Source organism: Musca domestica, unplaced genomic scaffold, assembly GCF_030504385.1.
Source record: "Musca domestica strain aabys unplaced genomic scaffold, Musca_domestica.polishedcontigs.V.1.1 8, whole genome shotgun sequence".
Classification (NCBI taxonomy): domain Eukaryota; kingdom Metazoa; phylum Arthropoda; class Insecta; order Diptera; family Muscidae; genus Musca; species Musca domestica.
The window spans coordinates 7638233-7653628 of NW_026712409.1; the positions used below are offsets into that span (position 1 = coordinate 7638233).

At 35.7% G+C, this 15396-nt stretch overlaps 1 protein-coding gene across 1 annotated transcript in view; it reads left to right on the plus strand.

The window, feature by feature from the left end:
• Positions 1–15169, plus strand: part of LOC101893795 (uncharacterized) — a 31299-nt gene extending 16130 nt beyond the window's left edge. The window contains exon 3 of the mRNA XM_005178964.4: positions 15031–15169. The gene's annotated coding sequence lies outside the window, so the exon portion shown is untranslated. The remainder of the gene's footprint in view (positions 1–15030) is intronic.
• The last annotated feature ends 227 nt before the right edge of the window (positions 15170–15396 follow it).

The following is a 15396-nucleotide window of genomic DNA, read 5'->3' on the forward strand; positions in this document are numbered from 1 at the left end:
AATGGCTATTAGACGAGATTAAATGGTTTAATATTTAAAAAAAATGTTTTCAAGAGATTTTACGCTTAGATTTTTAATTGAACAAGGCAGAGGTTTTTATACCCTGCACCATGCTATGGAGGGTATATTAACTTTGTCATTCGGTTTGAAACTCCTCGAGATACTCATGTCAGACCCAACAAAGTACATATGTTCTTGATCAGCGTAAAATTCTGCATTATTTAGCGATGTCCCTCTGTCTGTTTTCATCACGCTATCTTTCGAACGAATTGAGATAGAATGCTAAAATTTTGCACACATGTGTATTTTGTCAGGGGTCATCGTTATCCTATAGACCCCCATATAACGATACCTCCCTATATTCGGTATTTTTATTTTTTTAGCCACACTTTTTTTACCGGAATTGTTTCAAATTTCGTATTTAAGGTTCATAATGGGTACTACAGCCTATGAAAAAATCACATATGCAGGTCAACGTCTTCGTATAGCCCCAAATATAACGATACCTCCCTATATTCGGTATTTTTATTTTTTTAGCCACACTTTTTTTACCGGAATTGTTTCAAATTTCGTATTTAAAGTTCGTAATAAGTACTTCAACCCATGGTACAATGATATCAAGGTAGGGCTATGATACCATATGATTTTAATTTTTTTATTGTCTTTGCTTAATATGTCATATTTATTGGTTTATGTATGTGTTTTCTTTTCAAAAACAAAAAAATTGTTCAGAAAAGATTCAAATTCGGGTGTTCAAAATGTTTATTTCAACGTATGCATCGACCAAATCTAAAGTTTTTGTAGCGAAATAATCCTTTAGAGATATATAGTACATGATTTTGAAAAGAAGTGTTGACCTTTCATTCAGTTATCGCGGTTTTCAATTATTTATTCAATATAAATGCAACAAGTTGTTTGATTTTTTATTGTTTTGATACTAATTCTGACATTACAAGCCAAACAGGTAGACCTCTATACTTGCAATTTTTTCAAAGTTGGCCTACCTTCTCTACAACCTATAAAGAAAATCGCATATGTAGGTCCACCTCTTCCTATAGACCCCCATATAATGATACCTACCTATATTCGGTATTTTGATGATTTTAGCTACACTTTTTTACTGGAATTGTTTCAAATTTCGTAGTTTAAGTTCGTAATGGATACTACAGCATATGACAGAAAATTACTTGTGCTGGTTCACGTCTTCGTATAGCCCCCATATAACGATGCCTCCCTATACAGGATGATATAAAAAAACTGCAAAAAAGTCAAACACCATAATTTTTACATTTTTTAAATTTTATTGAATGAAAACAAAAAATGTCGGAAATAACATCAAATTTTAGAATAAATTGAGATTTGTTCGAATTGGTCACCTTTGGCACGAATTATGGCCTTCAAACGGCCAATGAAACCGTCACACGCTGCCCGAATGTTGCTCTGCGGTATTTTGGCCCATTCCCGGCGAAGCGTTTGCTTGAGGTGATTGATACTTTGGTATTTTTTAGTGCCAACCTTGCTTTCCAAAATACTCCAGACACAATAGTCCAACGGATTGGTATTCGGGGATTTTGGAGGCCATTGTGCGCTGGAAATGAAGCGAGGAACCTCATTTTGTAACTACCATTCTTGGGTGGCGCGTGCTGAGTGCGATGGTGCTGAGTCCTGTCGGAATGTCCAAGGTCTGCGGCCAAAACGTTTGCATGCCCAAGGCTTTAATACACCCTTCAAAATATTTTGCGCGATAATATTCGGCATTTATTCTGATGCCAAATCGATTAAACGAGCGGAGAGCGACCATCAGCCGTTATGGCGGTCCACACCATCACCATGGCCGGCGCTTGAGTTCTGGTGGCCAACCGAAGGTGCACATTCTCAGCTGACTACTTGGGCAAGTAAACGAGATAATTTTGTTTGTTTACAAACTGCTGGACTACGAATGTTTTCTCATCGGAGAAAACCAAATTCGGCAGTTCACCACTTTCGGCCAAGCGAAGCAACTCTTTAGCTCTTTTGAGTCTATTTTCTTTCCGTTGCGGTGTAAATTCTTGCACTTTTTGGAATTTCAATGGCTTTACCCTGAGCTCATTTTTCAATATTTGACAAATGGAATATTGCGATATGTTCAGCTGACAAGCCATTTTTTCTGCCACAGCGACGCGGGTTTCGATCGAGTAGCTTCTTTATTTTTTCGAACCATTTCTGCTGATGTTGCTGTTTTCTTCCGTCCACTTCATTGATGTCAGGCTACTCTACCAGTACCAGTATCACTGTAACGAGCGATGGTACGAGACACAAAAGATTTATTGACATTTAAATGCTGGAGAGCTCTAACGATTACCACTTGTGGTTTTCTAGCCAAATATAAAGAAATCGCAATATCACGCCAGAATTCCATCACGAATAATTTTTTTTCTGGAAAATTCAAACCAAAATGCTTTGGTACGCTTGTAAACAATGTAATGAGCTGTCACTAGAATAATTCTAACAGATGTCGGACAAGTGGCTTAAAAATTACAGCAGTCTGAAGTTGGTTAAAGTTTTTCATCTCACCCTGTATACAAAGACGTGGACCTGCATAAACATCTTTTGTCATAGGTCATTAGAATATTCAAAGGCGAAACTTGAAAAGATCGGTGAATAATGAACCTGAAACCTGAACCTGCATATACAATTTTCTGTCGCAGGCTGTAGTATCTATTAGGAACTTTATATACGAAATATTAAATTCTGTGAATATTGTTCCTAAAATCGTCAAAATAACTAATACAGGGAGGTACTGATATATGGGGCCTATACGAAGACCTGGACCTACATAGACGATTTTCTGCAATAGACTGTAGTTCCCATTACGAACTCTAATTACGAAATTTGAAACAACTCCGGTGAATAATGTCGCTAAAATAATCAAAATTCTGAATATTGGGAGGTACCGTTTTGTGGGGGCTATACGAAGACGTGGGCCTGCATACACAATTTTTTCTTAAAGGCTGTAGTACAAATTCTAAATACCAAATTTAAAGCAACTCCAGTGAATAATATCCCTAAAATCACCAAAATATCGAATATCGGGGGTTAAAGTACTCACAGGGGATGAAAGTACGCACAAAGAATTCCATGTGTAGAATTTCAGACAATCCCATTTAAAAATGTGGCTAAAATCATCTAAATACCGAATATCGGGAGGTACAGTTATATGGGGGATATACGATATCGTCGACCTATGCAGACAATTCTCTTCCAGGGGGTAATGTACTCATAAGGAACTCCTTTTGTGGATTTTAAGATAATTCCATTGGAAAATGTAGATAAAATCATCAAAATACCCAATATGACGGGGGACACCATTGTATGGGGGCTATACGATATCGTGCACCGATATAGCCCATTTTCGAACTTGACCTGCATGTAGACAAAAGACAGATCGGTGCAAAATTTTAGCTTCCTATCTTTATTCGTTTTAACTCTAGCATGATTACAACAGACGGACGGACAGGGCTAAATCGTCTTAGATTTTTAAGCTGTTCAAGACTATTTATACTTTTTTTGGGTCTAAAATTATTATTTCGATGAGTTACAAACGGAATAACGAACTTAATATACCCTCCATACTATGTATAGTGGAGGGTGTAAAAACGAATCACCCGGTGTATCGAATGGGGTGAACATCTAAATTTTTCGAGTTCTAATTATTGTTGCGTACTCATACATTTATGGGTTTGGCCATTCGACTTTTTGATCAACGTCCTTCTAAGATTAACAAAAAAAAAAACATTTAAATTTCTCGACATTTTCTTAAATGTTGAAATATTATTCAAGTAATAAATTGCATGGCCCAACCTCAGCTAGGGTGTGGTACCATTTAGTAGTTGCTCAACTAAAGAACCCTAAGTTTCAAATATGTTTGAAACTTCACGCTCAGCATCACAAACTGCAATTTTATGACCGTATCCGAAGTCAAATTTTATTACCCCAATTGGTATTTTCTTCTGTTATATGTTTAACTTATATAATCTCTCATGTATATTATCAGATTTTATAACACCCTTTAAGAAGCGATTAGAAATCTTTATGATTATTATCCAAAATTAGCTTTCGATTTCATGGCTAAACTCCTTGCATCATAAAATTCCATTCCTTTTCACCTGATCTCTTCATCTTCTTCTGATGGTGTTGATTTTATGTCCGAGATAAACCCGGCTCGCCTGCTAGCCAACATAATTATGTGCTTTACTCAAAGCGCTTTGTGCAATACACCAATACCAATAAAGCCATTAACACATTTTGTGGATATCATCATGTGGAGTAGCAAAAAACGAATCGCATGGCATCGCCATGTCCAAAATTCTTGAGCCAAGGAACGAATCAAGTAGTAACGCCCAAGGAATCATTTACCCGCAAGCCTTTGTAATTTATGGCAATAACACGCAACAAGTTTAGGAATTTTGTAAACCTGCATTTAACTAAAAGAACCTGATGCGCGCATCAGCAGGTTTGTGAGTGTGTGGGAATATTGGGCGTTAATTAAAAATCGAATCACAGGTACGCAGACATAAGCGAGTAAATAAAAAAAAAACTACGTTTGTCCTTGTGGAGCTAATTTTTCATAGCAGAAGATGTTGGAAATCAATGAGACCAGGCTTAAGGGGCTATACCAATGCCAAACTTGAAATAGAAATATAAGGAGTTGAATTGATACCTTTTTGGGAGAAGTCAAACCGATCCAAATAAAATTGATTAAGATATGAACGTTTATGGATAAGACTCGCTTATGGAACAGAAAATTTAAGCGCTTTTCTTCGAAATGAAATTTCTGCAGTCGACTACCAAGATGTCCCGAACTCTAATGGTCCGATCTTCTTGGAGTATTACAGGCTTATCTTATAAAATACAAATCTTATGTAAGATATTTCAAGACATTCGAACTCTTTCTTGACATTTTTTTAAGAGCTATAATTATTCAAAATGTTGACTCTTTGTGTGGGAGGTACTAGAAGGAGTGGTCCGACATTTTCCGTCTTCCCACCTGGTCTTGTGTTCATAGAAAATTTTGAAAAGAATCGGATTCTCATCTAGCCTTTTATGAGCTTCATGGTTTTTTAAAATGTTGACCCCTTTGTGTGGAGAGGTTTCAGATCGAGTGAATCGACATCTGCCATCTTCGCAATAGGTCTTGTGCTGCTAGTTGAAATATTGGGATGTGCGAAATTTTAAGAGAATCGGATAATTATTTCACATTTTATAAGAGTTGAGAGTTGCGAAATTTTAAGAGAATTGGATAATTATTCCGCATTTTATAAGAGTTACAAGTATTCAAAGTTTTGACCCAGAAGGTGTAGACCGATATATCCCATCTTCTCAGCAGATTTTGTGTTAGTAAAATTAAAGGCATGTGTGAAATATGAAAAGAGTCGGATACCTTTTTCGGATTTCATAATCGTTTTGGTTATTCAAATGTTTCACTCTTTGTGGGGGAGGCTCCAGAAGAAATGGTCCGATCTGTACCATCTTTATAACAGATTTTGTATTGATGGAAACATTGAGATCTACCAAGTCTGAGTGGAAATTTTCGCAATTTCGCGTTTTATGAGCTTCATGAATATTCAAAATTTTGACCTTTTGTGGGGGAGGTACCAGAAGGAGTTGACCGATATATTATATCTTCATGCCATACCTTGGGTTAATAAAAAAATTGTGATGTGCGTAATTTGAAGAGACCCGAATGCTTATTTTAGATTTTATGATCGTCAAAAATTTGACTCTTTGTGGGAGAGGTACCAGAAAGAATTTACTGATCTCTAACATCTTTAAAACAGATCTTGGGTTTATGGAAATATTGCGATGTGCCAAGTCTGAGAGGAATCGGATGGATGTTTATTTCATGTTTTATGAGCTTCATGCATATTCAAAATGTAGTACCTTTGTGGGGGAGGCACCAGAAGGATTGGACCGATATATTCCATATTCACACCAGATCTTGGGCTAGTAAAAAATTTGCGATGTGTGTAATTTGAAGACAATCCGATCACATTTATAAGAATTTTAATTATTCAAAATTTTGACTCTTTGTGGGGGAGGAACTTGATGGAGTGGACCACCGATATCGTCCATTTTTGCACCTGACCTAGCACTGATGCAAATATTAGGATTCGCAAAGTAGGAGAAAAATCGAATTATCCTTTCTCTGCATTAAAATATTTTTTTGAAAATGTTTGTGGGGAGGTACCAGAAGGGTTGGACCCATTTCCGAACTCGATCTAACTTTGACAGGAAAATTACGATGTACCAAGTTTGGACCAAATCGAATACTCCCCTCGAGAGTTATCGTGCGCACCAGCCTAGTCAGACAGACGGACGGACAGACATTGCTAGATCGACTCAAAATGCCCTGAAATGGATTTTGTCCAAAGAGACCTAGGATGTAAAACCGTTATTTCGATAAGGTACGTTTTGGCCGTATCAAATGATATATACCCTCTGAAGCCATATATAGCTGAGTGTATAATTAAACGGTATTCATTTAGTAGAAGTCGAGTTTCCGAGGATATTAGAAATTTTCAAGTAGTATCCGCTTTTGTTGGTAGATGTGGCTAAAACCTTTTACGTTTGAAACTTTCGTAACGCTATACCGTCATAATCTGAACCGACCTTCGAATTTTACTCAGCGAGAACACCAATTGCCCGACCCTGTTGAAAATTCGAGTTGAAGCGTTAAAAATACCGAACATCAGGAGTTATCACCGGCGTTGCCAGGAAGAGACCCACTAATTGCACTTTTCCAAAACGCAGAATATTACTCATTTAAAATACAATTCTCCGGTTTTTACAGGCTGTAGTACCTATTAGGAACTTCAAATACGAAATTTTAAACAATTTTGGTGAATATTGTACCTAAAATCGTCAATATGCCGAGCATAGGAAGGTAATGATACATGGGGCCTATATGAAGATCTATACCTGCATAGACAATTTTGTGTCATAGGCTGTAGTTTCCATTACGAACTCTAAATACGAAATTTGAAAAAAGTCCGGCGAATTATGTAGCTAAAATCATGAAAATACCTAATATAGGGAGGTACCGTTATATCGGGGTTATGCGAAGACCTGGACCTGCATAGACAATTTTTTGTCATAAACTGCAGTACCCATTATGAATTTTAAATACGAAATTTGAAATAATTCCGGTAAATAATGTTGCTAAAATCATCAAAATACCGAATATTGGGAGGTACCGTTATATGGAGGTTATACGAAGACGAGGGCCTCTATACGCAATTTTTTGTCATAAACTGCAGTACCCATTACGAATTTTAAATACGAAATTTGAAAGAACTCCGGTGAATAGTGTCCCTAAAATCTCTAAAACATGGAATATCGAGGAGTGCCGTTGTATGTGGGATAAACAATATCGTGGACCTATATAGACATTTCTCTTCCAGGGTGTAAAGTACTCAGAAGGAACTCCTTTTGTGGATTTTAAGATATTTTAATTGAACATTTTGGCTACAATCATCAACATAACAAATATGGGGGGTGGGGGAGGGTGAATATTGTACCTATAGTCGTCAATATGCCGAGTATAGGAAGGTAATGATACATGGGGCGAAGATCTAGACCTGCATAGACAATTTTCCGTCATAGGCTGTAGTTTCCATTACGAACTCTAAATACGAAATTTGAAAAAAATTTGGTGAATAATGTAGCTAAAATCATCAAAATACCGCTTATAGGGAGGTACCGTTATATCGGGGCTATGCGAAGACCTGGACCTGCATAGACAATTTTTTGTCATAAACTGCAGTACCCATTATGAATTTTAAATACGAAATTTAAAACAACTCCGGTGAATAGTGTACCTAAAATCGTTAAAATACCGAATATAAGGATATATAAGGATGTAATGATACATGGAGCCTATACGAAGACCTGGACCTGCATAGACAATTTTCTGTCATAGGTTGTAGTTCCCATTACGAACTCTAAAAAGCGAAATTTAAAACACTCCGGTGAATAGTGTCCCTAAAATCTCCAAAATATCAAATATCGGGGAGTGCCGTTGTATGTGGGATATACGATATCGTGGACCCCTCTTCCAGGGGGTAAGGTATTCAGATGGAACACCTTTTGTAGATTTTCAAATAATTTCGTTCAAAATTTTGGCTACAATCATCAAAATACAAAATAAGGGGGGGGGGGGTTATTTGGAGGCTATACGATATCGTTGACCGATATAGCCCATCTTCGAACTTGACCTACCTCCAGACAAAAGATTGATCTGTGCAAAATTTTAGCTTCCTATCTTTATTCATTTTTACTGTAGCGTGATTAAAACGGACAGACGAACAGCTCGTCTTATAATTTTACGCTGATCAAGAATTATGTCTAAAATTATTATTTCGATGAGTTACAAACGGAATGACGAACTTAATATACCCTCCATACTCTGGAGGGTATAAAAATATCTGACCATTGTAATACTACTATCGCCGCAACCACATATTGGCCAAGCAGATATTAGCCATAAAACGACGTTTATTGTTGTTTGGAAATGGAAAATGAGTGGAAACAATGCCAAAAGGAAATGCAATTCAACGGCCAACAATAAAGACATAAATTTAATAATCCAAACAACAAAACCAAAAAACAAAAACAACAAAACGATGCAACAAACAATAAATGCATCATCCAAATGAAGTCATGCAACATGCAGTGGGCGCTTGCCGCCAGCTCACTCGCTCACCACCAACAGCAGCAAAGAACATTCACCGAAAAAAAAGTTAAAAAAATAAAAACAAAACTCCAACATTGCCCCCATGGATATTGGATCCCATAATGACGATGATGATGACAATGAACCTGAACAGCAAACCGAACATCGAATTGTATTGTTTGTGATTCCAACAATATTTAGTGTTTCAAATACGAACCTGAGTACTACAAAAAAAAAAAAAAACCAAAAAAATAAATGGAAAACCACAAGCCAAGTACATTTTATGAGGTGGCGTTTAACATTGCCTGGTTGTAGAATGAGGTACAACAGCATGGGCTGGAGGAGAGGAGAGGAGCTGCAACGTCAGCTGAAGGAAAAGGTGGTATGATAGAGGAACGACCGACCACCACCATTACCACACTCCAATGAACTACTAAAATGTTAACCAACAACATTTCATGTGTTGTTGTTGTTTATTTTGGTTAGTGATCGTGTATGTTGTGCCACTAGCAACTACCAGCCTGCCAGCCAGCCAGGAGGACAGATAGACAGACCGAGAATACACAAAACTCACTAGTGGGGTGTTCAATATTATTATTACAACACAATGCCTTTTAAAATGCAATAAAACACAACGAACAACAACCAACAACAATAACATGAAATCAAATTTAACAGAGAACACCAGATCATCTCCACCACCACCCGCAATGTTTTCAAGCAAAACATTCATGTTTTCTCGACACACAAGCACATATGCACACGCACATTTACATGCAATCTTCAATAGGAATTTTACACTAGCTTGTTAAGGATATTGGAATTTGTGGATGATTTCTGAAGAATTTTGAAAAGGTTCCCAAAACGGACTATAGAAATTTCCGAAAAAAAATCGGTATAAATGGGACATGTGTTACTTCCTTTGCGGTTTTAAGAAAGAAATATTTGAGTATAAAAAGGGACATAAAGTGTAACTTTAAGTTCGGAAGGGATGAACTTTATGTACCCTCCAACATTTAAAATAAATTCGACAATTTTCAAAAAAAGACCCCTTAAATATTCTGTTAATAATTTAAAAATACCGAATGTCGTTAGAGTCTATACGACGGCTTGGACCTGCCACAGCGAATTAAAAAAAATCGGTGAAAAATGTGGCTAAAATTATCAACTTACTGAATATAGGGAGGATCAGTTAAATGGGGACTATACGAAGACGTGGTCCTACACAGACAATTTTTTGTCTTAGGCTGTAGTATCCATTTCGAACTCCAAATACCAAATTTTGAAACAATTCCGGCGAATAATGCCGTTAAAATCATCAAAATACCGAATATTGGGATGTACCGTTATATACGAAGATGTGGATCTGCACAGACAATTTTCTGTTAATACACTGTGCGATAAAAAAAATGCAACAAAGTCAAATGCCATATTTTTTAATTTTTTTTAAATTTTATTGAATGAAAGCAAAAATGTCGGAAATAGCATCAAATTTTAGAATAAGTTTAGATTGGTTCGAATTGGTCACCTTTGGCGCGAATTATGGCTTTCACCAATGGCCAACGGCCAATGAAACCATCACACGCTGTCCGAATGTTGCCCTGTGGTATTTTGACCTATTCCGGCGAAGCGCTTGCTTGAGGTGATCGACACTTTGGTATTTTTTAGTGCCAACCTTGCTTTCCAAAATACTCCAGACACAATATTCCAAAGGATTGGTATCCGGAGATTTTGTGGCCATTGTGAGCTGGAAGTGAAGCGAGGAACCTCATTTTGTAACCATTCTTGGGTGGCGCGTGCTGAGTGCGATGGAGGTGAGTCCTGTTGAAATGTCAAAGGTCTGCGGCCAAAATGTTTGCGTGCCCCAGGCTTTACGCACCCTTCAGAATATTTTCGTGATAATATTCGGCATTTATTCTGATGCCTTGGTCGATTAATACGAGCGGAGAGTGGCCATCGGCTGTTATGGTGGCCCACACCATCAACATGGCCGGCGCTTGATTTCTGGTGGCCATTTTTCGGCCACTGCGACGCGGGCTTCGTTCAATTCGCTTCTTTTCGAGCCATTTCTGTTGATGTTGCTGTTTTCTTCCGTCCTGTAGCTGTAGTTTCCATTACGAACTTCAAAATCCAGATTTGAAACAATGCCGTGAATAATGTCGCTTAAATCACCAAAATACCGAAAATAGGAAGGTACCATTTTCACACCTGACCTAGCACTGATGCAAATATTGGGATATGCAAAGTTGGAGCAAAATCGGATTATCCTTTCTCTTACTGTGCAATAAATTATTATTTTTGAAAATTTCGACATTTTGTGGGGGAGGTACCAGAGGGCATCGGTCCACTCCCCGATCTCCGAACTCGATCTAAGTTTGATTATAATATTACGATGTACCAAATTTGGACCAAATCGAATACTCCGTTCGAGAGTTATCTTGCCAGCCAGACGGACAGACATCGCTAGGTCGACTCCAAATGTCCTGAAACGGATTTGGTCCAAAAAGACCTAGGGTCTCAAAAAAGTTATTTCGATGAGGCACGTTTTGGTCGTATCAAGTAATATATATCCTCTCTATCCATATGACTGAGGGTTTAAAAATGCTACAGATAATTGTGGAAACATTCACTGTACATATGACGCTAACCTCATGTGTAATCTAGCCTTCATATAACTATTTTAAACCAAGACGTCCAGAGCCCGCTTTCCATGGCCAATCCGGTTTGCTTAGACCAAGAAACAAGCATAGAAAGGGTGTGTTTTCATGTCTTTCTGAATTTTTTCCGTAATTTATTTTTGTTAATCGGTCACTCCCAGACTGTAACATAAATCTCAGAATCGACAGACTTGGGTTATTTACCTCCGTAAACCATTTGCTGGAAGAAAAAACAAAAACCACATAATTTGAAAAGTATTTTCTTCAACGGCAGACAACAAATTAGTTAAAGCCAAATAGTTTGCCCTCTTTGACTCAGTCTTAATTAAAAACAATTGAAATAATATTCGTCTGTGTTCCAACTCTTGACGTGGAGCATAGCACGTCGGAGACAAGTATTTAATAAGAACTGAACTAATAGAAAACATACAATGCGGACTTACAATTCTCATATAGTCGTTAATGTTCTGGCTTTCCTTAGACCGAGACGGAGCTCTGATGATGATGATGACAATGACTCACTCGACCAAGACGTGGTGCTCGAATAATGACTTCATGGTTTTTGTTTTTGGGGAGGATTGGTTGTCTGACTTGCCTAGCGCAGCAATGCTTAAAGATTTAAATACCACAACGAGCAATTAAATCAATTATTTGCTGCCATAATTTTATAGTTTGTCTTTTTGGGTTTTGCTCTCTGATGTATATGATTATGTAGTACGGTATTCCAAGAATTCGAAAAAAGGATGGAAGCAATGTTATTTGGCGTATGGAAATGTAATTAATGGTTGGAAATTTTATGGTGCTAATGAAGAAGTGCTCAAATATTAAAATATACTATAACAGGGTGCACCGGCCAGGAAGGATCATCAATCGTGCATTTTTAAGAATCTTTTAAAGGACCATCGAAACCATAATTGTAGATTTCTTAAATAATATTTTAAAGGTCCTTCAAATTCATAAACGTTGATGTTTTATAAAGTTTTTGGAGGACCATCATAGCCATTGTCTTTGATTTTTTTTAAGAATTTTTTGAAAAACCATCTGAGCCAAAATAATGGATTTTTAATAGACCATCAGGGATACAATCCTGGATTTTTCAAAGAATTTTGGGCATCAGAGTTATAATCGTGAATTTTATAAAGATTTTTTTTTTGAAGGTCTATCAGAGCTATAATCCTGAATTTTTTAACGAACTATCATTTTTTAAGAAAGGATCGTCAGATCCTAAACCGTGAATTTTTAAACAAAGTTTAAAAGTAAAATTGATAGGGCGATCGGAGCCTTAAACGTGGATTTCAAAAAAATGTTTTGAGGGATCGTGAGAGCCTTAAACGTGGATTTTTAAAGATTTTTTTGGAAGGATAATCGTGTGTTTTTAAAGGATTCTTTGCAAGGATCTACAGAGCCTTAAACGTGGATTTTTAAAGATTTTTTGGAAGGATATTCGTGTGTTTTTAAAGTATTCTTTGAAAGGATCATTAGAGCCTTAAACGTGGAGTTTTAAAGATTTTTTGGAAGCATTTTCAGAGCCTTAAACGTGGATTTTTTAAAGATTTTTTTGGAAGCATTTTCAGAGCCTTAAACGTGGATTTTTTAAAGATTTTTTGGAAGCATTTTCAGAGTCTTAAACGTGGATTTTTTAAAGATTTTTTTTGGAAGCATTTTCAGAGCCTTAAACGTGGATTTTTTAAAGATTTCTTTGGAAGCATTTTCAGAGCCTTAAACGCGGATTTTTTAAAGATTTTTTTGGAAGCATTTTCAGAGCCTTAAACGTGGATTTTTTGGAAGCATTGTCAGAGCCTTAAACGTGGATTTAAAAAAAAACTTGGATTTTCAAAGATTTTTTTTTTTTTGAAAGGATTGTCGGAGCCTTAAACTTCGATTTTCAACGATTTTTTTGGAAGGATTGTCAGAGTCATAATCGTGGATTGTTTGAAGAATTTTTCGGAAGGATCGTTAGAGCCTTAAACTAGGATTTTTAATTTTTTTGTAAATTTTTTAAATAATTTTTTAAGGACTATCGGGGCCATAATCGCGCATTTTTTAAATATTATTTTTTAAGGACTATCGGAGCTATAATCGTGTATGTTTTAAATAATTTTTGAAAGACTATCGAAGCCATAATCGTGTATGTTTTAAATAATTTTTGAAGGACTATCGGAGTCATAATCGTGCAAATCCTGGATTTTTAAATATTATTTTGAATGACTATCGGAGCCATAATCGTGCATGTTTTAAAGAATTTTTAAAAATGATCGTCAAAGTCCAAATCGTGGATTTTTTAAATAATTTTTTGAAGGACTATTGGAGAAATAATCGCGCATTTTTAAAATATTTCTTAAGGACTATCGGAGCTATAATCGTAAATTTTTTAAAGAATTTTTTAAGGACTATCGGAGCTATAATCGTGATTTTTTTAAATAATGTTTGAAGGGCTATCAGAGCCATAATCGTTGATTTTTTAAATAAATTTTTAAAGGACTATCGGATCCATAATCGTGGATTTTTTAAATAATTTTTGAAGGACTATCGGAGTTATAATCGTGGATTTTTTAAATAATTTTTGAAGGACTATCGGAGTTATAATCGTGCATTTTTTAATTAATTTTTCGTAACAAATATCTTAGCCATAATCGTGGATTTTTTAAATAATTTTTGAAGGACTACCGGAGCCATAATCGTGTATTTTTTAAATAATTTTTTGAAAGGGCTATTGGAGCCATAATCGTGGATTTTTTAAATAATTTTTCGGAAGGACTATCGGAGCCATAATCGTGTATTTTTTAAATAATTTTTTTGAAAGGGCTATTGGAGCCATAATCGTGGATTTTTTAAATATTTTTTAAAGGACTATCGGAGCCATAATCGTGGATATTTTAAATAAATTTTTGAAAGACTATCGGAGCCATAATCATGAATTTTTTAAATAATTTTTTTGAAGGACTATCGGAGCCATAATCGTGCATTTTTTAAATATTTTTTCGGAACAAATATCGGAACCATAATCGTGGATTTTTTAAATAATTTTTTAAGGACTACCGGAGCCATAATCGTGTATGTTTAAAGAATTTTTGGAACGGATCATAAAAGTCCAAATAGTAGATTTTTAAACAAAAATGTTGAAGGATTATCAGAGTCCAAATCGTGGATTTTTAACAAAAATTTTGAAGGAAATCTAGAATTTTGTGAGGGCCATCATAATCTTTGATTTTTTAAAGAATCGTGTTTTTTGTGGATTTTTTTGAAGGACCATCAGAGCCGTAATTCTAGATTTTCAAGGTATTGTTTGAAAGGTTCATCAGAATCATAATCGTATATTTTTCAGAATTTTTTGAAGGACCATCTTACTTCTGGATTTTTTTTAAAACATTTTCCAAGGCTTTTCAATAGGTCTCCTATCCAAAAGCGACCTTCGATTGGTCTCTACATTAAAACTTTTCCATACGTCGTTTTTATTGCTATTGTTTAGAGCAACTCTAATTAATTTATTTTATTTTATTGATTACCTCTTCCATTTCGGGCTATTCCACAATTAACACAATATCCTAAAAAAGTCTAAACATTTTTAGAATCCCCCTTTTTAATCTTTCTCCCAATTCTAAATATACTAAACGAAAAAAACGCATTTCCAAATGACATCACTCCATCTCTTTCTCGTTACAGATTCCAGATTGCCATTGAAGTGATGACATCCCACAAATAAACGCTGTAGGAGGCCACAGAGAAATGAAGGCAGTCGCAGCAGTAGCATCATAAACACAACGCCTATCAATGAGACAACATCTCTAATCTACAAATCCGAAGTACAATATATTAAGCGTATTTTTTCCATTTAAGAAAAAAATAAATAAATATTTGTGATAAAAAAAAATAAATGGAATAAAAATAAAATACACACAAAATAAAAAAAAATAAATTGAAATTTCTTTAAAATTGCAAATCAAAATATTTACTTGGCAAATTATATAAATGTGTGAAAATAATATTCATATTCAAAAAATTAAAAAAAAAGAAATTCCACTCTCAACG